This window comes from Schistocerca piceifrons, chromosome 6 (genome assembly GCF_021461385.2).
Source record: "Schistocerca piceifrons isolate TAMUIC-IGC-003096 chromosome 6, iqSchPice1.1, whole genome shotgun sequence".
NCBI classification, from domain to species: Eukaryota; Metazoa; Arthropoda; class Insecta; order Orthoptera; family Acrididae; genus Schistocerca; species Schistocerca piceifrons.
The window spans coordinates 84,391,841-84,415,029 of record NC_060143.1 but is presented as its reverse complement, the minus strand read 5'-3'; positions in this window follow the sequence as shown (position 1 = coordinate 84,415,029).

Below are 23,189 nucleotides of genomic sequence, written 5' to 3'. Positions count from 1 at the left end.
GGAAATGGATAAAATGGTTCAAATGGCTCTGAGCGCTATGCGACTTAAAATGGTTCAAATGGCTCTGAGCACTATGGGATTTAACATCTGTGGTCATCAGTCCCCTAGAACTTAGAACTACTTAAACCTAACTAACCTAAGGACATCACACACATCCATGCCCGAGGCAGGATTCGAACCTGCGACCGTAGCAGTCGCGCGGTTCCGGACTGAGCGCCTAGAACCGCGAGACCACCGCGGCCGGCTATGCGACTTAACTTCTAAGGTCATCAGTCGCCTAGAACTTAGAACTAATTAAACCTAACTAACCTAAGGACATCACACACATCCATGCCCAAGGCAAGATTCGAACCTGCGACCGTAGCGGTCGTTCGGTTCCAGACTGTAGCGCCTAGAACCGCACGGCCACTAAGACCGCCACGGAAATGGATACACCACAACACATCACAGCGAGATTGTCGCGCCAGAAGAACAAAGTGAGTGACTGTTACACAACATTTTTGTGCAAACATCAGTCCCGCATCCAAAGTGACATCGCCTCTTGCTAAGTTTGCTCTTCTTCCACAGGATGATCACAGCATTTACGAAAAGACTATGTCATATCAGTATGACCTTATTGTAAAGTTGATTTTGTTACGCCATTTAGCCTGAAGATGAGGTTTAACCCTCGAAACATGTCGCTAAATAAATAAGTAATACAATAGTTGACAAAGTTTGTTACTGGTAGCGGTAATTTTTTTTTAAAAAAAACCTTTACACAGTAGGAATTCATGTGTTAAGAAAAATTGTAAATCCTTTGGAATATTGTTATTTCAGCAGTGTGTGATGTATAATAGGTGTGAACAATGTAATTTCGGCTTTGTTAATGTGAAAAATTAAAATACTGTATGATTACTAAAATGTGAGAAAAATTCTGCAACAATACTCTTCCAACTTATTTAGTTCAAACCAACCGTGAGAACCTGATGTTAGATTTTCAGCTTCAAGAATCAGACCCCTAGACAAGAAGAACTGGATACATCTCAACATGATACGCTAAGTTAACTTGAAAGTTTAATATAATCTTCGCTCCTCTCAAATCTCCTCTCAAGTCTTCCCTTATTAATTACTTGGACTGGTCATTGTTTAATGTAGACAATAGATGGAAGTAGGAAGGAGCGCGGGGGGGGGGGGCGGGAATTACAATGCTCAATTATTATTTAATGTATTTTTGCATGCTGCTCAGATTTGTAGCTAATGTGTCAATTTCCTCATTGTTACCACCAAGAATTATAATTCTATCATTCACACTGCATCAACAGCACACCCCTGCCTCCGTCCGACGCGTAATTACTCCTCGCTGGTGGTAGGTGGCACAGGGCATCGTGCCGGCGTGGGGATAAAGTGATAATGCGGGTTCTGCCAGGTGTGACGCTGTGATCTTGGTTCCACACGTATTTTCTAACACAATACTCGCGTTCACGTCTTCCACAATACTACATGCACACGCTAGCATGTCAAAAAAATGGTTCAAATGGCTCAGAGCACTATGCGACTTAACTGCTGAGGTCATCAGTCGCCTAGAACTTAGAACTAATTAAACCTAACTAACCTAAGGACATCACACACATCCATGCCCGAGGCAGGATTCGAACCTGCGACCGCAGCGGTCGCCCGGCTCCAGACTGTAGCGCCCAGAACCGCACGGCCACTCCGGCCGGCTAGCATGTCATCATTCACATTTGCGATTCTATGACGATGTTATGTGGGAGGGTTTTTGTAAGTGTCGTATCATGACACAATAATATTTTTCGTGTTGGTAAATGATATTAGCTGTGTTACCTACTATCTTCCACCATTCTTCAGAACAGCTACAGATACTCATCGGGCAATAGACCGCTCCACGAAAACTATCAACGCAACTGGCGCTGATAAGGGCGTCTTACGACTTACGTATCGCTGGTGACTACTTTGAAGGATAGGAAATCTTTGAACAGCTTCCCAACATTCTGGATACGTTTGTATTCCAGATAGACCACCTTCATTGCTGAGCTGTCTGATTACTCGGGTCACTTCACTAGAAGCCTCATAAATTGTACCAAAATGTTTTCCACGGAGTAGTTCCTTCAATTTGGGAAACAAATCAAATTCTAATGGGCTCGTATCAGGATTATATGGTGTGTAGGGAAGTATTTCCCATCCATATGTTTCTCTCACTGGTAGGGCAGTTTGCAGTCGCGTTATTGCACAAAATGAGAACACCAACTGCAAGCACTTCAGGCCTTTTTTCAGGCATGAAAAGTTGGAACTTTTCCATTTTGGTGACTGAGACTTCAGTTGTGCCTCAATATCTCGTATCCAGGTTTAATAAAAAACGGTTCTCTTTCTGTTCGATTCTTCTGTGATTCTTTCGCGACCTGCTTTCTGCTTCTCATCTTTAACTTTTCAGTTGTCTCAATAAATTAAAGTAGCATGCATACGCAATTTCCTCACATGTTTTTCGTCGATCCTCTCTCAAAGTGTCATTATCAATAACCTGAGAGTTGTAGACTGTTACAAGTGATGGCCTTCCACTCCTTGGGTTGTCCTCAGTGTTTACTCGACCTACACGGATACTGTACTGTGATCCGCTACACTTATCCCACACACCTCTCTCAAAGCTTTGTTAGGTTCTCTCCATGTAGGGATTCGATTTTCATGAATGAATGCTAGTAACTACATGTAATCCAACCTGAATCGGTTTCAGCTTACTTTTTAAAACTGAATTAACTCACGACAGAGGCACTCAAACCAGCAAACAAATACACGACGTAACATCTAAAGTCTCGCTCACAACTGACATGAATTTCAACTTGCCCACGCAACCTAACGGCCGTGCATGTTCAATATGCAAGACGTTCGAAGTGATCCTTGTATATCTATTTTGCATAAGTTTTAAATAAATAGCCAACGTCCTTGCTGCAGTAGTAACACCGGTTCCCGTCAGATCACCGAAGTTAAGCACTGTCGAGCTGGGCTAGCACTTGGATGGGTGACCGTACTGTCTACCAAGTGCTGTTGGCAAGTGGTGTGCACTCAGCCCTTCTGAGGCAACACTGAGGAGCTACTTGATTGAGAAGTAGCGGCTCCGGTCTGATATAAGGACGGGAGAGCGGTGTGCCCCTCCATATCCTCATCCAATGACGTCTGTGGACTGAGGATGACACGGCGGCCGGTCGGTACCGTTAGACCTCTTCGGGGGGAGTCAATTTTAGTTTAAATAAATAGATGCCACTACTAAAGTTCTAACTCTCGTGCATCAGCAAGAGCGACAAAAAGGAAACCACAAAAGAATGGGACGTTAGCTTTCGTTTGTACAAGAACTTCTGGACACATTAAGTACAAGAACTTCTGGACACATTAAAGAGGTTCCGTCGATATCAAGGCACTACTGAATAGAATTGGACAGAGAAGAAATTTGTGGCACGATCTGACTAGATGAAGGGATCGTTGATAGGACACATTCTGAAACACCAAGGGATCACCAATTTAGTATTGCAGGGAAGTGTGTGGGGGAGGGTAAAAATTGTAGAGGGAGACCAAGAGACGTAAGGATGTAAGTTGCAGTAGTTCTTTGGACCATCTGGGTCTGCCGAGGGCTGTTGGCAAGTGAGGTGCGCTCAGCGTTGTGAGGCACGAAAACACAACGGCCGGGAGGGCAGTATGCTGACCATGTGCTCCCCCCCAATATCCGCATCCACCATGACGCCCTACTCACTAAGGATGACACGGTGGTCGGTCGGTGCCGTTGGGCCTTCCGAGGTCAGTTTGGGTGAAGTTTAGTTTCGGAGCACATTTTATAGCATTGTCTACTACATATAGTAGAGGAACAATTCGGAAATGGTATTGTTTGTATCAGCATGACAAGGCAACGTGTCATAAAAAATGGTTCAAATGGCTCTGAGCACTATGGGACTTAACATCTATGGTCATCAGTCCCCTAGAACTTACAACTACTTAAACCTAACTAACCTAAGGTCATCACACAACACCCAGCCATCACGAGGCAGAGAAAATCCCTGACCCCGCCGGGAATCGAATCCGGGAACCCGGGCGTGGGAAGCGAGAACGCTACCGCACGACCACGAGATGCGGGCTCAACGTGTCATAAATCAGCATCTTACAGGGGATGGATTGTGGACAATAACATTCCTCAAATAGATTGGCATCCAGAGAGTCCAGACCTGAGCCCTAATAAATGCCTTTGGGATGAGTTAGAACGCCGACTTTGCTCCAAACCCGAGTATCCACATCACTATCTGGTTTCGGCTCTTGATGAAGGATGGGCTGCCATTTCTCCACAGACATTTTATTGACAGTTTCCCCAGCAGAGCTAAAGTCAAAGGGTGAACACACACCCCATATTAATATCCACTAATAGGTGTCTGGACACTTGTGACCAAATGGTGAATATCTACTGGATTGGTGCCCAAGTTCGTAGCGTTTGTCCATTGTTGTTGTTGTTGTTGTGGTCTTCAGTCCTGAGACTGGTTTGCTGCAGCTCTCCATGCTACTCTATCCTGTGCAAGCCTCTTCAACTCCCGGTACCTACTGCAACCTACATCCTTCTGAATCTGTTTAGTGTATTCATCTCTTGGTCTCCCTCTACGATTTTTACCCTCCACACTGCCCTCCAATACTAAATTGGTGATCCCTTGATGCCTCAGAATATGCCCACCAAACGATCCCTTCTCCTAGTCAAGTTGTACCACAAGTTTCTCTTCTCTCCAATTCTATTCAATACCTCCTCATTAGTTATTTTAATAAAAACTACAGATATACGTAACACAGGCTTTAGTCAACAATAATGTATTCTCCTTGTCAATTTTCAACACTATGGCAATACTGGGGTAGCTTTTCGATTCCAGTATTGTAGAAATCATGTGGTTTCAAGGCGGAGAACCCGTCGACCCATGTTCGGAACTCATTTTCACGCGGAAAGGAAGTTCCTTGAATGTTGTTCGATAGAGATTGGAAAATGTGAAAATCTAAGTGTGCTGAATCAGGTGAATGAGGTGGATGCGGAATGAATTCTTAACACAACTCCTGCACTGTGTTTTTTGCCAGACTGGCAGAACGGGGGCGGGTGTTACTGCGCGTTGGTTGGTTGATCGGGAGGAAGGGATCAAACAGCGAGGTCCACAGTCGCATTGAATTAGGGAAGGATGGGGAAGGAAGTCGACCGTGCCCTATCAGTGAACCATTCCGACATTTGTCTGAAGCGATTTAGGGAAATCACTAAAAACTTAAATCAGGATTGCTGGATGAAGGTTTGAACCGTCGTCGTGCCAAATGCGAGTCCAGTGTGCTGACCAATGCGCCACCTCGCTCGGTATCGTGGAGTCGTTCTCGGATTTCGTCTACAAGATGTCTCAGTTGTTGACAGTAAATGATAGCAGTGACGGCTACACCTCTGGGAAGCAATTGGTAGTACACCACACCTTCGCTGTTCCACCTGATGCATAACATTATATTTTGTGGAATACACGCACATCTTTGTTTGGAGAGTTGCTGCTTTCTTTGATCTCAACCATTCTTTTCTTTTCCTCGTGTTAGCATAACGACACTGTGTCTCGCCACCAGTTACGACACAGGATAGGAACTGTTGGTGTTGTTCAAGAGCCAGTTGATGACGATCAACCAGAGATGTACATACAGCCGCCCGCTGGTTTTTGTGACTTCGCCCTACCCTACAGCATGCGGTACCTGTGTACCTGATTTTTGAATCTTCCCTATTGCATGCAAATGTCGCACGACGGTGGAATGATCACAGTGCATCACTTTTGCCAGCTCTCTAGTACACAGACGTTTATCATTGTGGATTAATGTGTTTAAACGATCTTCATCAAACACAGAAGTTCTTCCTGAATGTGGAGAGTCACTAATGCCAAAACGATCTTGCCGCGCTGTGTCCAGCGGCATTATCCTTATGCACGGCGCAAATGTTTCTGGCTGACTCCACCGCTGTCACTCCTCTACTGAACTCAGCCAGAAGAATGCGTCGGAAATGTTCCGATTTCTCCCACTTGGCACTCCGTTTTATAGTGTCCACGGATCCATTCACTACCGCCAAATGACAAAATGACAAATTGTGAACTCAGATAGCAACAGTAAGCTACTAATAAAAAATGACAATCGATAAATAAATCGATAGGAACTGGATTTGGAATGCCAGGGTACAAAACAAAACCCTACCGACTTTCGCATCAACCTAACAGATGTAAGTGTAACCACAGTCTAACCAACACCGACTCAAAGGACGGCCTCGGCGCTTGTTGGTGACGTCACGTCAGCTAGGCACGGCGAACGCCAGGTCTGTTGCAGGCAGAAACGCCTGGGCGTGCTTATCACTATAAATCTCTTATTTTTGGACAAAATGTTGGGTATTGTTTTGAAATCTGCAGTTTTATTTATATGAAAGATTTTCTTACTATCGTAAAGCTACAAATGAAGATCATAGTTCTGTATTACTGAATCCTGTCGAAACAAACGTAGATCAATATGAGAAGATGCTTTGCCCCATTGCAAGCTTCGGAAATTTTACATTCAAGTTACTCTATTTACTTGATCCATTTTGTTATCGAAACTTACCCCAACCCCCTTACAATTAACTCATTTCTTTTATTTATTTATTTATTTTCGTTTGACGTCGTCATTGGAAATGTGAACTAATTTACATGTGTAAATGCCCAACTGTTGCCAGTCATTAGATTACAGTCGTTTTCAACGAAAGGAATTCTAAACAGGAAACCAAATAGCTTCATACATCTAAAATATTGCTGAGCTTAAACTTTTTAAACATGCGCATTAGAAAAGCTAAAAATTCCCCTCTTGCAACTGAAAGGAGAAACTTTATAAGATACAAAAATTTCGTTTGATAAAACAAGTATCTCTCTTTTGCCTCTTCTTCTGTCCCCCACCCCCTCCCCCAACGTGTACAATCGCAAGATATTTCATTAACATTAAGCGCTCCTCACCCCATAGTCAACCAAGATACCTAAAGAAGAGCACCAAAATGTTCACAGATTCTTGTAAAAGCAACCCAGCACAAACGTAACTTCCTCAGATTTACAAATAAGGTAAAGAAGCACGAATTCTGTTGCTGCTGGACCATGAAGTTGTTTTTGTATGTCAATTCTTAAAACAAGTGGAAATTTAAGTTCAGGAGTACACACTTTGTTAAGAAGTGTAATGAATTGCACAATTAATTGATTGCAGAAATCTCTCAGAACAATGTGTGTTGGTCAACTACCGCCGATAGTTTCACATTTTCCTGTGTCAGAGAGGGAGACACCGCCACTATGAGTATGCCTTCAACAGACCTGGCGTTCGCCGTGCCTAGCTGACGTGACGTCACGAACAAGCACCGAGGCCTTCCTTTGAGTCGGTGTTGGTCTAACAGAACAGTCGCGATACAGTCGCGACACTTCGTCTCGTTTTTGTTACCCACATTATAGCAGCGCCCTAAGCGGCCAGCAAGCGACGCATTTCAACGATATGGAATGAGTGCGAATACTAATGTTTATGTTAATTTGTAACATAGTTTTTTTACAATATGGAGTCCACGCAGTGCCAAAAAATCGATAGTAAAAAATGTCTCCACATTTGACATTCGTAAGTTTCCTACGAACCCTGGAAAGGTAAGAAACCGTGCATTACAGGACAGTTAATTTACGACGCTCTTATAACGTGCAGATATTTACCAAATAACGTCGTTTTCCTTTAATAACAAAAAAGTGCTAGTAAACACCGCAAGACGTGACCTTTTGCAGAAAGACGTTGATATCTACCTAACAAAGGGAAGTTTTGTTCGCTACACTTTCAACCAAATCAGTGCATTCGGAATGTAGGTGACCTATATGGAATGTAATAACTGCATTATGTAGTGTATGGAATAAGTTCAAAAAATGGCTCTGAGCACAATGGGACTTAACATCTGTGGTCATCAGTCCCCTGGAACTTAGAACTACTTAAACCTAACTAACCTAAGGACATCACACAACACCCAGTCATCACGAGGCAGAGAAAATCCCTGACCCCGCCGGGAATCGAACCCGGGCGCGGGAAGCGAGAACGCTACCGCACGACCACGAGCTGCGGACTATGGAATAAGTCACCACAGCTGTACGTTAAGAGAAAACGACACAGACGTTAATAAATCCTCAAAAGTAATAAAGCTGTTTCCCAACACAGAAGAAACTAGTTCTACTATTCTACATCTGCATCTACATTGATACTCCGCAAGCCACCCAACGGTGTGTGGCGGAGGGCACTTTACGTGCCACTGTCATTACCTCCCTTTCCTGTTCCAGTCGCGTATGGTTCGCGGGAAGAACGACTGTCTGAAAGCCTCCGTGCGCGCTCTAATCTCTCTAATTTTACATTCGTGATCTCCTCGGAAGGTATAAGTAGGGGGAAGCAATATATTCGATACCTCATCCAGAAACGCACCCTCTCGAAACCTGGCGAGCAAGTTACACCGCGATGCAGAGCGCCTCTCTTGCAGAGTCTGCCACTTGAGTTTATTAAACATCTCCGTAACGCTATCACGTTTACCACATAACCCGGTAACGAAACGCGCCGCTCTTCTTTGGATCTTCTCTATCTCTTCCGTCAACCCGACCTGGTACGGATCCCACACTGATGAGCAATACTCAAGTATAGGTCGAACGAGTGTTTTGTAAGCCACCTCCTTTGTTGATGGACTACATTTTCTAAGCACTCTCCCAATGAATCTCAACCTGGTACCCGCCTTACCAACAATTAATTTTATATGATCATTCCACTTAAAATCATTCCGCACGCATACTCCCAGATATTTTACAGACGTAACTGCTACCAGTGTTTGTTCCGCTATCATATAATCATACAGTAAAGGATCCTTCTTTCTATGTATTCGCAATACATTACATTTGTCTATGTTAAGGGTCAGTTGCCACTCCCTGCACCAAGTGCCTATCCGCTGCAGATCTTCCTGCATTTCGCTACAATTTTCTAATGCTGCAACTTTTCTGTATACTACAGCATCATCCGCGAAAAGCCGCATGGAACTTCCGACACTATCTACTAAGTCATTAATATATATTTTGTAAAAAGCAATGGTCCCATAACACTCCCCTGTGGCACGCCAGAGGTTACTTTAACGTCTGTAGACGTCTCTCCATTGATAACAACATGCTGTGTTCTGTTTGCTAAAAACTCTTCAATCCAGCCACACAGCTGGCCTGATATTCCGTAGGCTCTTACTTTGTTTATCAGGCGACAGTGCGGTACTGTATCGAACGCCTTCCGGAAGTCAAGAAAAATAGCATCTACCTGGGAGCCTGTATCTAATATTTTCTGGGTCTCATGAACAAATAAGGCGAGTTGGGTCTCACACGATCGCTGTTTCCGGAATCCATGTTGATTCCTACATAGTAGATTCTGGGTTTCCAGAAATGACATGATACGCGAGCAAAAAACATGTTCTAAAATTCTACAAGAGATCGACGTAAGAGATATAGGTCTATAGTTTTGCGCATCTGCTCGACGACCCTTCTTGAAGACTGGGACTATCTGTGCTCTTTTCCAATCATTTGGAACCCTCCGTTCCTCTAGAGACTTGCGGTACACGGCTGTTAGAAGGGGGGCAAGTTCTTTCGCGTACTCTGTGTAGAATCGAATTGGAATCCCGTCAGGTCCAGTGGACTTTCCTCTATTGAGTGATTCCAGTTGCTTTTCTATTCCTTGGACACTTATTTCGATGTCAGCCATTTTTACGTTTGTGCGAGGATTTAGAGAAGGAACTGCAGTGCGGTCTTCCTCTGTGAAACAGCTTTGGAAAAAGGTGTTTAGTATTTCAGCTTTACGCGTGTCATCCTCTGTTTCAATGCCATCATCATCCCGTAGTGTCTGCATATGCTGTTTCGAGCCACTTACTGATTTAACGTAAGACCAGAACTTCCTAGGATTTTCTGTCAAGTCGGTACATAGAATTTTACTTTCGAATTCAATGAACGCTTCACGCATAGCCCTCCTTACGCTAACTTTGACATCGTTTAGCTTCTGTTTGTCTGAGAGGTTTTGGCTGCGTTTAAACTTGGAGTGGAGCTCTCTTTGCTTTCGCAGTAGTTTCCTAACTTTGTTGTTGTACCACGGTGGGTTTTTCCCGTCCCTCACAGTTTTACTCGGCACGTACCTGTCTAAAACGCATTTTACGATTGCCTTGAACTTTTTCCATAAACACTCAACATTGTCAGTGTCGGAACAGAAATTTTCGTTTTGATCTGTTAGGTAGTCTGAAATCTGCCTTCTATTACTCTTGCTAAACAGATAAACCTTCCTCCCTTTTTTTATATTCCTATTAACTTCCATATTCAGGGATGCTGCAACGGCCTTATGATCACTGATTCCCTGTTCTGTACATACAGAGTCGAAAAGTTCGGGTCTGTTTGTTATCAGTAGGTCCAAGATGTTATCTCCACGAGTCGGTTCTCTGTTTAATTGCTCGAGGTAATTTTCGGATAGTGCACTCAGTATAATGTCACTCGATGCTCTGTCCCTACCACCCGTCCTAAACATCTGAGTGTCCCAGTCTATATCTGGTAAATTGAAATCTCCACCTAAGACTATAACATGCTGAGAAAATTTATGTGAAATGTATTCCAAATTTTCTCTCAGTTGCTCTGCCACTAATGCTGCTGAGTCGGGAGGTCGGTAAAAGGAGCCAATTATTAACCTAGTTCGGTTGTTTAGTGTAACCTCCACCCATAATAATTCACAGGAACTATCCACTTCTACTTCACTACAGGATAAACTACTACTAACAGCGACGAACACTCCACCACCGGTTGCATGCAATCTATCCTTTCTAAACACCGTCTGTACCTTTGTAAAAATTTCGGCAGAATTTATCTCTGGCTTAAGCCAGCTTTCTGTACCTATAACGATTTCAGCTTCGGTGCTTTCTATCAGCGCTTGAAGTTCCGGTACTTTACCAACGCAGCTTCGACAGTTGACAATTACAATACCGATTGCTGCTTGGTCCCCGCATGTCCTGACTTTGCCCCGCACCCGTTGAGGCTGTTGCCCATTCTGTACTTGCCCAAGGCCATCTAACCTAAAAAACCGCCCAGCCCACGCCACACAACCCCTGCTACCCGTGTAGCCGCTTGTTGCGTGTAGTGGACTCCTGACCTATCCAGCGGAACCCGAAACCCCACCACCCTATGGCGCAAGTCGAGGAATCTGCAGCCCACATGGTCGCAGAACCGTCTCAGCCTCTGATTCAGACCCTCCACTCGGCTCTGTACCAAAGGTCCGCAGTCAGTCCTGTCGACGATGCTGCAGATGGTGAGCTCTGCTTTCATCCCGCTAGCGAGACTGGCAGTCTTCACCAAATCAGATAGCCGCCGGAAGCCAGAGAGGATTTCCTCCGATCCATAGCGACACACATCATTGGTGCCGACATGAGCGACCACCTGCAGATGGGTGCACCCTGTACCCTTCATGGCATCCGGAAGGACCCTTTCCACATCTGGAATGACTCCCCCCGGTATGCACACGGAGTGCACATTGGTTTTCTTCCCCTCTCTTGCTGCCATTTCCCTAAGGGGCCCCATTACGCGCCTGACGTTGGAGCTCCCAACTACCAGTAAGCCCACCCTCTGCAACTGCCCGGATCTTGCAGACTGAGGGGCAACCTCTGGAACAGGACAAGCAGCCATGTCAGGCCGAAGATCAGTATCAGCCTGAGACAGAGCCTGAAACCGGTTCGTCAGACAAACTGGAGAGGCTTTCCGTTCAGCCCTCCGGAATGTCTTTCGCCCCCTGCCACACCTTGAAACGACCTCCCACTCTACCACAGGTGAGGGATCATCCTCAATGTGGGCAGTATCCCGGGCAACCACAGTCGTAGTCCGATCAGGGGATGCGTGGGACGAGCTGGCCGTCCCCGACAAACCCCCATCCGGACCCCCACAGTGATGCCCATTGGCAACAGCCTCAAGCTGTGTGACCGAAGCCAACACTGCCTGAAGCTGGGAGCGAAGGGATGCCAACTCAGCCTGCATCCGAACACAGCAGTTGCAGTCCCTATCCATGCTAAAAACTGTTTTACAAAGAACGTCTGAACTAATCTACAGAGAGCGCAAACAAATCGACAAAATTTAAACGGTTATTAAAATACAAGATTGCCTAGTAAATGCAGTAATGCTGCTACTTGCGCACTGCTGACACTGCTCGGCGGCGGAAGGAGACTAAGCGAAATTACACTATTCAGGTACTAAAACGCGATGCTACACTCTCAAATACTATAATACGCCCGAAATTTATGAATTAAACAATGCAAGTACCAAAAACACGCAAAGAAATTAAGAATTAAGCTATGTAACAAATGAGTGAGCTAGGAGTATACGACTTGCTGCTCAGCTGCTTATCCAACGACGGCAGGGAGCACACTGACTGTGACCAACCGACACTGGCCGTTCAAAACAAAAACAGTAGACAAACGACTACGCGAATTTACACTATTCAGGTACTAAAACGCGATGCTACAACTCTCAAATACTATAATACGCCCGAAATTTATGAATTAAACAATGCAAGTACCAAAAACACACAAACGGTAAGAATCTTCAACGCATTCGTTTTTTAAGCAAAAGTAAATACATTTAGAACAATATTCGTGTATTAGCTAGTCGAGTAGAGTGTAAGAATGGGCGAATCATTAAACTCCATAAAAAATGTTTACGTTTCAAGGGAAGTGCCTATGATAATAACAAAGGGCAACAACAGAAACACAGGCTTTGTATGCATCAAATATACACTCCTGGCCATTAAAATTGCTACACCACGAAAATGACCTGCTACAGAAGCAAAATTTAACCGACAGCAAGAAGATGCTATGATATGCAAATGATTAGCTTTTCAGAGCATTCACACAAGGTTGGCGCCGGTGGCGACACCTACAACGTGCTGACATGAGGAAAGTTTCCAACCGCTTTCTCATAAACAAGCAGCAGTTGACCGGCGTTGCCTGGTGAAGCGTTGTTGGAGGAGAAATGCGTACCATCACGTTTCCGACTTTGATAAAGATCGGATTCTAGCCTATCACGATTGCGGATTATCGTATAGCGATATTGCTGCTCTGCTCGCGTTGGTCGAGATCCAATGACTGTTGGCAGAATATGGAAGCGGTGGGTCCAGGAGGGTAATACGGAACGCCGTGCTGGATCCCAACGGCCTCGTATCACTAGTAGTCGAGATGACAGGCATCTTATCCGCATGGCTGTAACGGGTCGTGCGGCCACTTCTCGATCCCTGAGTCAACAGATGGGTACGTTTGCAAGACAACAACTGTCTGCACGAAGAGTTCGACGACGTTTGCAGAAGCATTGACTATCAGCTCGGAGACCACGGGCGCGGTTACCCTTACGCTGCATCACAGACAGGAGCACCTGCGATGGTGTACTCAACGACGAACCTGGGTGCACGAATGGCAAAAAGTCATTTTTTCGGATGAATCCAGGTTCTGTTTACAGCATCATGGTGGTCGCATCCGTGTTTGGCGACATCGCGGAGAACGTACATTGGAAGCGTGTATTCGTCATCGCCATACTGGCATATCACCCGGCGTGATGGTATGGTGTGCCATTGGTTACACGTGTCGGTCACCTCTCGTTCGCAATGACGGCACTCTGAACAGTGGACGTTACATTCCAGTTGTGTTATGACCCGTGGCTCTATCCTTCATTCGATCCCTGCGAAACCCCACATTTCAGCAGGATAATGCACGACCGCATGTTGCAGGTCCTGTACGGGCCTTTCTGGATACAGAAAATGTTCGACTGCTGCCCTGGTCAGCACATTCTCCAAACCTCCCACCAAATGAAAACGTCTGGTCAATGGTGCCTGAGCAACTGGCTCTTCACAACACGCCAGTCACTACTCCTAATGAACTGTGGTATCGTGTTGAAGCCCAGGTGTATCAAGGCCGCTATTAAGGCCAGAGGTGGTTGTTCTGGGTACTGATTTCTCAGGATCTATGCACCCAAATTGCGTGTAAATGTAATCACATGTCAGTTCTATTATAATATATTTGTCCAATGAATACCCGCTTATGATCTGCATTTCTTCTTGGTGTAGCAATTTTAATGGCCAGTAGTGTATATTTATAGTCTCTTGCTTTCAGCGAAGTAAAGTGCAAGTATACACATACTCGAAAGTATTTCTTTATGAATAAGTTGTAGTGTGATTCGACTGGTTTTACATGCATTTCATGATCCTTCATGTCTCTTTGTAGTATACAAACGCACGGAAAGCTCAATGATAAAAACTATTTCGTTAATTACGTAGAAGATAATTAAAAACTAACATTACCCGTAAGACGCATGTGACTTTTCTCACCGCTTGGAGCGCTAGTGTCGTTCTAGCAGTCAAACTGTAACAACTTTCGCACCAGTGCGTCTCGTGACCGTGTTTATGAGACTGTGACGTAGCCAAAATGGATGAGACGCAAGCGACTGTGTTGTGGAGTCTGTGGAGGTCCGGAGGTCGGGGGATGCAGACGGGATGAGCGCGGCATAAATCGCACCCCCGTTCGGAGCCACCCTCCCGAATTCCTGGCCGCCCGTAATTGGTGGAAGGGGCGCGCCGCCCCTGCCTGAGGCTAATAGCAGGTCGCACACCCCCTCCCCTCCCCGCCTTACATCAGGCCGTTTTAAAAAAGCATTAGCGTCACGGCCCACAGCCGCATGAAATATGGCTTTATTCACTTTGGGGAAAAGGCCCGGCCCGTAATCGTGAAATAAGTGCCCCGGGCCGGCCGGCCGACCGCTCCCTGCGTTAATTCGGCCGCAGCCAGATGCGAGACCGTCGCAGCTTATGTGTGGAGAATTACAAAGCGGTGGGGGGGGGGGGGGGGGCGGGGAGTAAAACGCGAGCAGCGAAATTGCCGAAATCGGTGCAATTTAGGCGGGTCGCTTTCCAGGCGCTGCACCTGAGGAGCAGGAGTTATACGGGGGCGGTTAAAAATCGGAATGGAGGCATTAGATAAGGCTGCGGACGCGAACGTGGAAGCGATTTCGCAGCAGGTCCGGCAGCGATGTGTTTGACCAGGAAGCAAATAACTCTCCGGTGTTCTCATCAGTACGAGCTATCCAGAGACGTAACTAGGGCCGGAGCGCATGCCCTGGGCGTAGTTTCCTTGAGGACGTGTATTTACTGACGAAAAGTTGCACAGGTCACACCAATATTCAAGAAAATCAGTAGAAGTAATCCACTAAATTACAGGCCCATATCGTTAACATTGATATGCAGCAGGATTTTAGTACATATATTGTGTTCGAACATTATGAATTACCTCGAAGGAAACGATCTATTGACACACAGTCAACATGGGTTTAGAAAACATCGTTCTTGTGAAACACAACTAGCTCTTTATTCGCATGAATTTTTGAGTGATATTGACAAGGGATTTCAGATCGATTCCGTATTTCTCGATTTCCAGAAGGCTTTTGACACTGGACCACACAAGCGGCTCGTAGTGAAATTGCGTGCTTATGGAATGTCGTCTTAGTTATGTGACTGGATTTGCGATTTCCTGTCAGAGGGGTCATAGGTCGTAGCAATTGACGGAAAGTCATCGAGTAAAACAGAAGTGATTTCAGGCGTTCACTAAGGTAGTGTTATAGGTCCTTTGCTGTTCCTTATCTATATAAACGATTTGGGAGACAATCTGAGCAGCCGTCTTCGGTTGTTTGCAGATGACGTTTATCGACTAATAAAGTCATCAGAAGATCAAAACAAACTGCAAAACGATGTAGAAGAGATATCTGAACGGTACGAAAAGTGGCATTTGACCCTAAGTAACGAAAAGTTTCAGGTCATCCACATGAGTGCTAAAAGGAACTCGTTAAACTTCGGTTACACAATAAATCAGTCTAATCTATAAGCCGTAAATTCAACTAAATACTTAGGTATTACAATTACGAACAACTAAAATTGGAAAGAACACACAGAAAATGTTGTGGACAAGGTTAACCAAAGGATACGTTTTATTGGCAGGACACTTAGAAAATGTAACAGACCTACTACGGAGACTGCCTACACTACGCTTGTCTGTCCTCTTTTAGAATACTGCTGCGTGGTGTGGGATCCTTACCAGATAGGACTGACGGAGTACATCGAAAAAGTTCAAAGAAAGGCAGCACTTTTTGTATTATCGCGAAACATGGGAGAGAGTGTCACGGAAATGATACAGGACTTGGGCTGGAAATCATTAAAAGAAAGGCGTTTTTCGTTGAGACGGAATCTTCTCACGAAATTCCAATCACCAACTTTCTCCTCTGAATGCGAAAATATTTTGTTGACACCGACCTACATAGGGAGGAACGATCATCACGATAAAATAAGGGAAATCAGAGCTCGTACGGAAAGATATAGGTGTTCATTCTTTCCGCGCGCTATACGAGATTGGAATAATAGAGAATTGTGAAGGTGGTTCGATGAATCCTCTGCGAGGCACTTAAATGTGATTTGCAGAGTATCCATGTAGATGTAGATGAAAAGGAGGAATAGCAAAAGAAGAAGGAAGAGGTAGGACGAACAAGAGGAAGAGCAACTGTTGGGCGCTAAAATGCGAAGGAATGTGGAGGAATATGTGAAAAGAAATTATGACGAGATTCGGTTTGGATACTCAGCAAGCTGCTGTACAGTGCATGGCGGAAGGTACATCGCACCAATATTATCGATTTTCTTTCCTCTCTGTACTGAGCAAGGGAAAAGTGAATGTTTAGATAAGCGTCTGTACGCACCGTAATCTCTCTTATCTTCACGATTCCTACGAGAGATATACTGTAGTAACAGCATGCTACCGTTCCACAGGGATCAGTTCTAGGAGCATTCCTGTCCTTGCTTTATATACATTGGTTGGAACTTAAATAATGGCAACACTGCTGTGGAGACACTATGCAATGGAATTTACTATTGTCGCTGATAGCATAGGTTGTTGACATGCCTACCTTACCTCCGAGCAATGGACTCGCCCGTCCCACGTTACCGACGTGTGCACAATCTAGGGAAACATAGTCACTTGTGAACGAGCGGTCTAACGTAATGGTGTCACTATGTTTTCGAAACAGGAACAATGGAGTTGGATCAAGACTGAATGTGCCAGGGGTCGTACCGTACAGCATGACAGTGTCATCAAGGTCTTCAAAGGGCGTGAGGGGAATCGGCATTGCCTTACATAACAGAGGCACGTTGGGTAAAAGCCTTCAACGAAGGTTGGCAAACTGCGGCAGACATGCATCGGGCAGATCGTCCTAGCGTCTCTGCATGCTGTTGCCGCTTTAGTGGACAGTGATCGACGTTATACAATTCGTGAGCTTGCCCACGAAACCGGATTAGCGCATACGACTGTGCTTCGCATCCTGAAGGAACGCCTGAGCATTCGAAAAACTGCATCACTATGGGTTTCGCATGAACTGACGGAAATGAGTTACGACGCTGCTCAGACGCACTTGGAGCGCTATGAGCGCGAAAGAAAGGCTTTCTTACGCCGTATCGTAACACTGGATGAGACATGGGACACATCGTTCGAGCCAAAACTGAAACGCCAATCCAACGAATGGCGTCGTTATGGGTTGCCGCGTAAGTCTAAAGTGCGTCAAAACCCTAGTATGGTGAAAGTTATGGTGATTCTCGTGTACGACTGTGATGGTGCTATCCTAACGCATTACGTTCCTCCACGGCAGACCGTCATTGCACAGTATTACTGTTCGTTTTTGGAGCATCACCTGCGACCAGCTTTACAAAAGAAGCGGCGACACTTTCTGCGTAACCCACCCATCATTTTGCACGACAATGTGCGGGGGCATACAGCGCAAGCTGTGGCTGCTCTGTTCGGTCGATGGGACTGGGAAGTACTGTATCATCCGCCATACTCCCCGGACTTACGTCCTTGTGACTTTGATTCCGAAGGTGAAGGAACCACTTCGTGGCAGTCGCTTCAGAACTGTTCCAGAGATTCGACAGGCAGTAGACCGCTCCATTCGCACCATCAACAGAACAGGCTCTGCTTACGGTATACTACGCCTTCCACATCGCTGGCAACGGGTTCTACACAACGCTGGTGACTACTTTGAAGGATAATAACAGGTGCAAACACGTAACTCTTTTGTATCGGTTGTGAATCAATAGATGCCACTATTTAAGTTCCAACCCTCTTACTTACCTCTCATCTTAAACTGATAAAGCGTAAATTGTGCAAACACCATAATCAAGCTCAGTTCCTATGAATTGCGATGTTTCGGACAGGGCGCCATGAATCCAGCTGGATAACAGAGATGAAGACACCCAATCTGATTAGAAGCCGCTTGTGAGGAACGATGATAAAAGCGTTCTGGAAATCAAGAAATATAGAATCAGTTTCAGATGCCCTGTTGTAGTACTCATTACATTAGGAAAATAAGTAGCTAATTGTGCTGCACAGAAAAGAAATTTTCTGAGTCTGTGGTGACTATGTGGCAATACATATATACCAGGCGAATGGAGTGGCCTGCCTGTTCTCCAGACCTAAAAACAATAGAACAATTCTGGGATGCTCTCGGTCGACGTATTGTTGCACGTCTTCAAACCCCTAAGACACTTCAGGAGCTCCGACAGGCGCTGGTGCAAGAATGGGAGGCTATACCCCAGCAGCTGCTCGACCACCTGATCCAGAGTATGCCAACCCGTTGTGCGGCCTGTGTACGTGTGCATGGTGATCATATCCCATATTGATGTCGGGGTACATGCGCAGGAAACAGTGGCATTTTGTAGCACATGTGTTTCGGGACGGTTTTCTCTACTTGTCACCAATTCCGTGGACTTACGTATCAGTGAGGCGTGTGTGCAAATGTGCCTATGCTATTAGCGCCAGTTTTGTGTAGTGCCACGTTGTGTGGCACCACATTCTGCAATTATCCTTAATTTATGAGCATGAGTGCAGTCACTGTTTCTGTGGGGTGAACGTAAAGAGGCCTCCGCACCTTCAATATTAATTGACAATTGTAGTTTGTCAAACCTTCAGTACAGGGTATACCATAAAGAATCACCCGATTAAAAAAAATCGTAACTATTATGTTATTTGAGATATGTGCGTGAACAACGTACAGCTGGAAAGAGCAAACTCTCGAATTTTACATGGTCCCCAGTAGGTAGCAGCAGTATGCGCCTACTTCAGTTCTAGTAAAAATGGTGTCGTGACAACAGAAATCAATTTGCGTTCTACGTTTTGCGCAGCGCGGGTCAGTAATAACTGTTCAGCGTGACTTTCTTACTGGGTACGGTGAGGATCCTCCTACAGCACACAGCATTAGTCGATTGTATGAGCAATTCCGAGAAACGGGTTGTTTCTGTAAAGGCAAATTGGCGGGCCGTCCCCGAGTATCTGACACAAACGTCGAACGCATCCGCCACAGTTTGACAAGGAATCCGCAGAAATCCGTTCGCCGTGCAGCTCGACAGCTCAACGTGCCCCCGATATCCGTCTCACGCGTGTTGCGTCGACGTTAACCTATGAAACCATACAAAGTTCAGCTACTACAAGCTCTTCGTGAAGGTGACAAGCAACAACATGTGGAGTTCTGTAATTTCGTTTTCGGCGAGATGGAGGATGACAGTTTTCTTTCACGATTAGTGTTTTGTGACAAGGCAACTTTCTATTGTAATGTAAGAATACAGGCTACAGAGCAAACACATGAGGTTTTACAACATGAGGAGGACTCTCCAAAATTTAATATGTTTTGTGCAGTTTCATGGGCAAAGGTGTATGGTCCATTTTTCTTTGCTGAGAACACTCTTACAGGAACCACATACCTCGATATGCTTCAGAACTACCGAGCGTGGTGGCGCAGTGGTTAGCACACTGGACTCGCATTCGGGAGGACGACGGTTCAATCCCGTCTCCAGCCATCCTGATTTAGGTTTTCCGTGATTTCCCTAAATCGTTTCAGACAAATGCCGGGATGGTTCCTTTGAAAGTGCACGGCCGATTTCCTTCCCAATCCTTCCCTAACCCGAGCTTGCGCTCCGTCTCTAATGACCTCGTTGTCGACGGGACGTTAAAAACTAACCACCACCACCGCTTCAGAACTTTCTTTTCCCATAGTTGGAGACTGATTCGAACGACTTCATTTAACAACAGGATGGGGTACCGCCACACTGTCGTCTGAAAATGAGGGAATTTTTAAATCAAAGGATTACTGAATGATGGATCGGCCGCACTGGACCAAATCATTCAGCCTTACATTACTGGCCTCCAACGTCACCGGTCCTGACTGTATGTGATAATTTCTTGTCGAGGTTTATAAAAGACTCAGTTTATATGCCTCCTTACAAACAACTGTGAATGAACTGAGATACGCCGGCCAGAGTGGCCTAGCGGTTCTAGGCGCTACAGTCTGAAACCGCGCGACCGCTATGGTCGCAGGTTCGAATCCGGCCTCGGGCATGGATGTGTGTGATGTCCTTAGGTTGGTTAGGTTTAAGTAGTTCTAAGTTCTAGGGGACTGATGACCTCAGAAGTTAAGTCCCATAGGACTCAGAGCCATTTTTCTTTTTAACTGAGGCATCGCGTAACAGCAGCTGTGGAAGCTGTAACTCAAGACATACTCGCTGCAGCGTGGGAGTAATCTGAATACCGCATTGACATATGCCGTGCATTTCAAGGGGGCATATTGAACACCTATGAAAAAGTATGAAAAAACTTTTTGAGTTTCCCGTTCATCAAAAAATAGAATTCATTGTATATGTTTATTAGTTTCAGAAATATAAATGTGCCAAATCCGGAGATTCTTTTTGATACATCCTGTATATTGATACGATCTCACACTGTCAATAACATCGACAAAAATTGTCATTTGACAGCGGGCTTAAATAATATTAAGTTTCGAACACCCAAAAGAAAGCGTATGTTGTAGTTGTATTGCCTGCAGAAAACAACGAAAAAGACGAAATGGCTCCGAGAATGATTGAAAAGAAAAATAGCGGCTGGTCACGCGTTAATTTACTGACAGGACAGGACCATGGACCAAAACGATTTCATAAATTAGTTTCCGATGAGCCCTGGATCGTATGTCAAGTTATTAGCATTGATACGAGATAAAACAGAGAAGCAAAATATGTTAGAGAGGCAGTCGCAGTCGACAAGAGATTAGGAATAACTTAGAGATGTCTGGTTACAGCACTTTAGTTCTGTAATATCGGCTAGCACAATTAGTAAAATTTTCGTGGAAACCTGTGAAGTAATTACAACGATTGCTCGGAAAGTAATGTACCGCAGTTTTCTCTTCAACAATTCTTTATTGAACATAGTCGCGTGGGATTAGCCGAGAGGTCTGGAGCGCTGCAGTCATGGACTGTGCGGTTGGTCCCGGCGGAGGTTCGAGTCCTCCCTCGGGCATGGGTGTGTGTGTTTGTCCTTAAGATAATTTAGGTTACGTAGTGTGTAAGCTTAGGGACTGATGACCTTAGCGGTTAAGTCCCATAAGATTTCACACACTTTTGAACATTATTTTTTATTGAACGTAATGAGAAATACACACCAAAAGAATGGTGTTTTATAAACATATTATTTTTCCACGTAATATCTATCCCGTTCTATAGCCTTACTCCAGCGTGTAACAAGGACGTGTATGCCCTGTCAGTACTAATCTCTGTCCTGGTGGCGCAGCCAGTGCGTCATTGTGTAAGTCACCTCCTCATCGTCCTTAAAATGTCTTCCACGAATGGCACCCTCTAATAGCCCAAAACTAGAGGAAGTCCGAGGGGGTTAGGTCAGTGCTGCAACATGTCAGGTGTGACAGCTGTGGATGGTGTCCCCGACCGCTGCAAATCGTGGAGCTCCGCAGAACTGCCTGATGACCTCACCCAACGTGCTCAGCGACTAACTCACTTCTGTCGACAACAGATGCTCCATAGACTTTGCACAAGCTTTTGTGAATATTCCCCACAGTTTCTTTCTCTGGAGTGAGATATTCAATGATGGTACGTTACTTGTAACTTGATGGGCTCACTCAGGAGACTTCAAATAATGCATACGTAAAATTTTGCATTCGTAACATTGTCTTCGGCTGAAAAAAAAAAAAAAAAACAAAAAAAAAAAAAAAAAAATGCGGTGCATTACTTTTTGGGCAACCTTCGTATATCTGTCTCGCAAGGACCTGTTCAGACAATTAACGTTAAACAATTTTTTAAGGTTAGTGGTAATTTAGCGAAACTGGGTTGTATTTCGCAGGTCTCTTACTAGTCATTGAAGACATGACGTATTTTTCGAAATGGGACCGTTTTTCCAAACTGTGTGTAAATATACTATATTTTCAAATTAATGAATTAAGCAGTGTCATTGAGAATCCTCCGTTAACCATCCTGCAGTGATATATACAATGATTATCCTTGCATAGGCCTATTAAAATTATTTTAGTTTAAGAGAGTCCTTAAAAATTAAATCTGATGTATGATGTACACGACGGAGTATTAAAAAATAAACAGCGCACACTATCGCCGTGTGGCTGGTTACTGAAAATCTGTCAACATCTGAATCGAGACTATTGTCAAACCATAACACTTGATTTCACGCGTTCAGAAGTATTGACGATACTGAGAATACATTGAGGTCCATCAATACTGCTCGTCAGCATTTCTAGTATTGACGATACGTCAGTAGCGCCCACAGACGGGCAATATATTGATAGTTTGACAATATTATTGAAGGTGTGAGGACCTCTTAAGCTTTGTATAGTGTTTGAGTCCACTGGGGTTATGTGGGAGACAGGAGAGTAGCTCTGTCAGCCAAGGTAGTCGTTAGTATCACACAGACAGGGTTAATCATAGTTTCTCAGTTTCTTGTAAGAATAGTAATAATCCTTGTCTTATTGGAATAAACGAAAGGCTGTTTTCGTTATAAATTTTCCTATCACATTATTTATTACATGAATCCCTATAACTGTTTTGTCCTCCCTCGCATGTTTCGGCAATTTATATCTGTTCGTTTACTGAGAAGGAATGACATGAGAACAGGCGACGATCCCGTGAAAGGTTTAATGGTTGGATAGTGAATTTCGGAATTAGTGATTGCAATAAAATTTAGCTCAAATGGGAGGATCAGTTATAAAGAAGCATCTTTCTTACATAACAGCGTAATTGCGTGG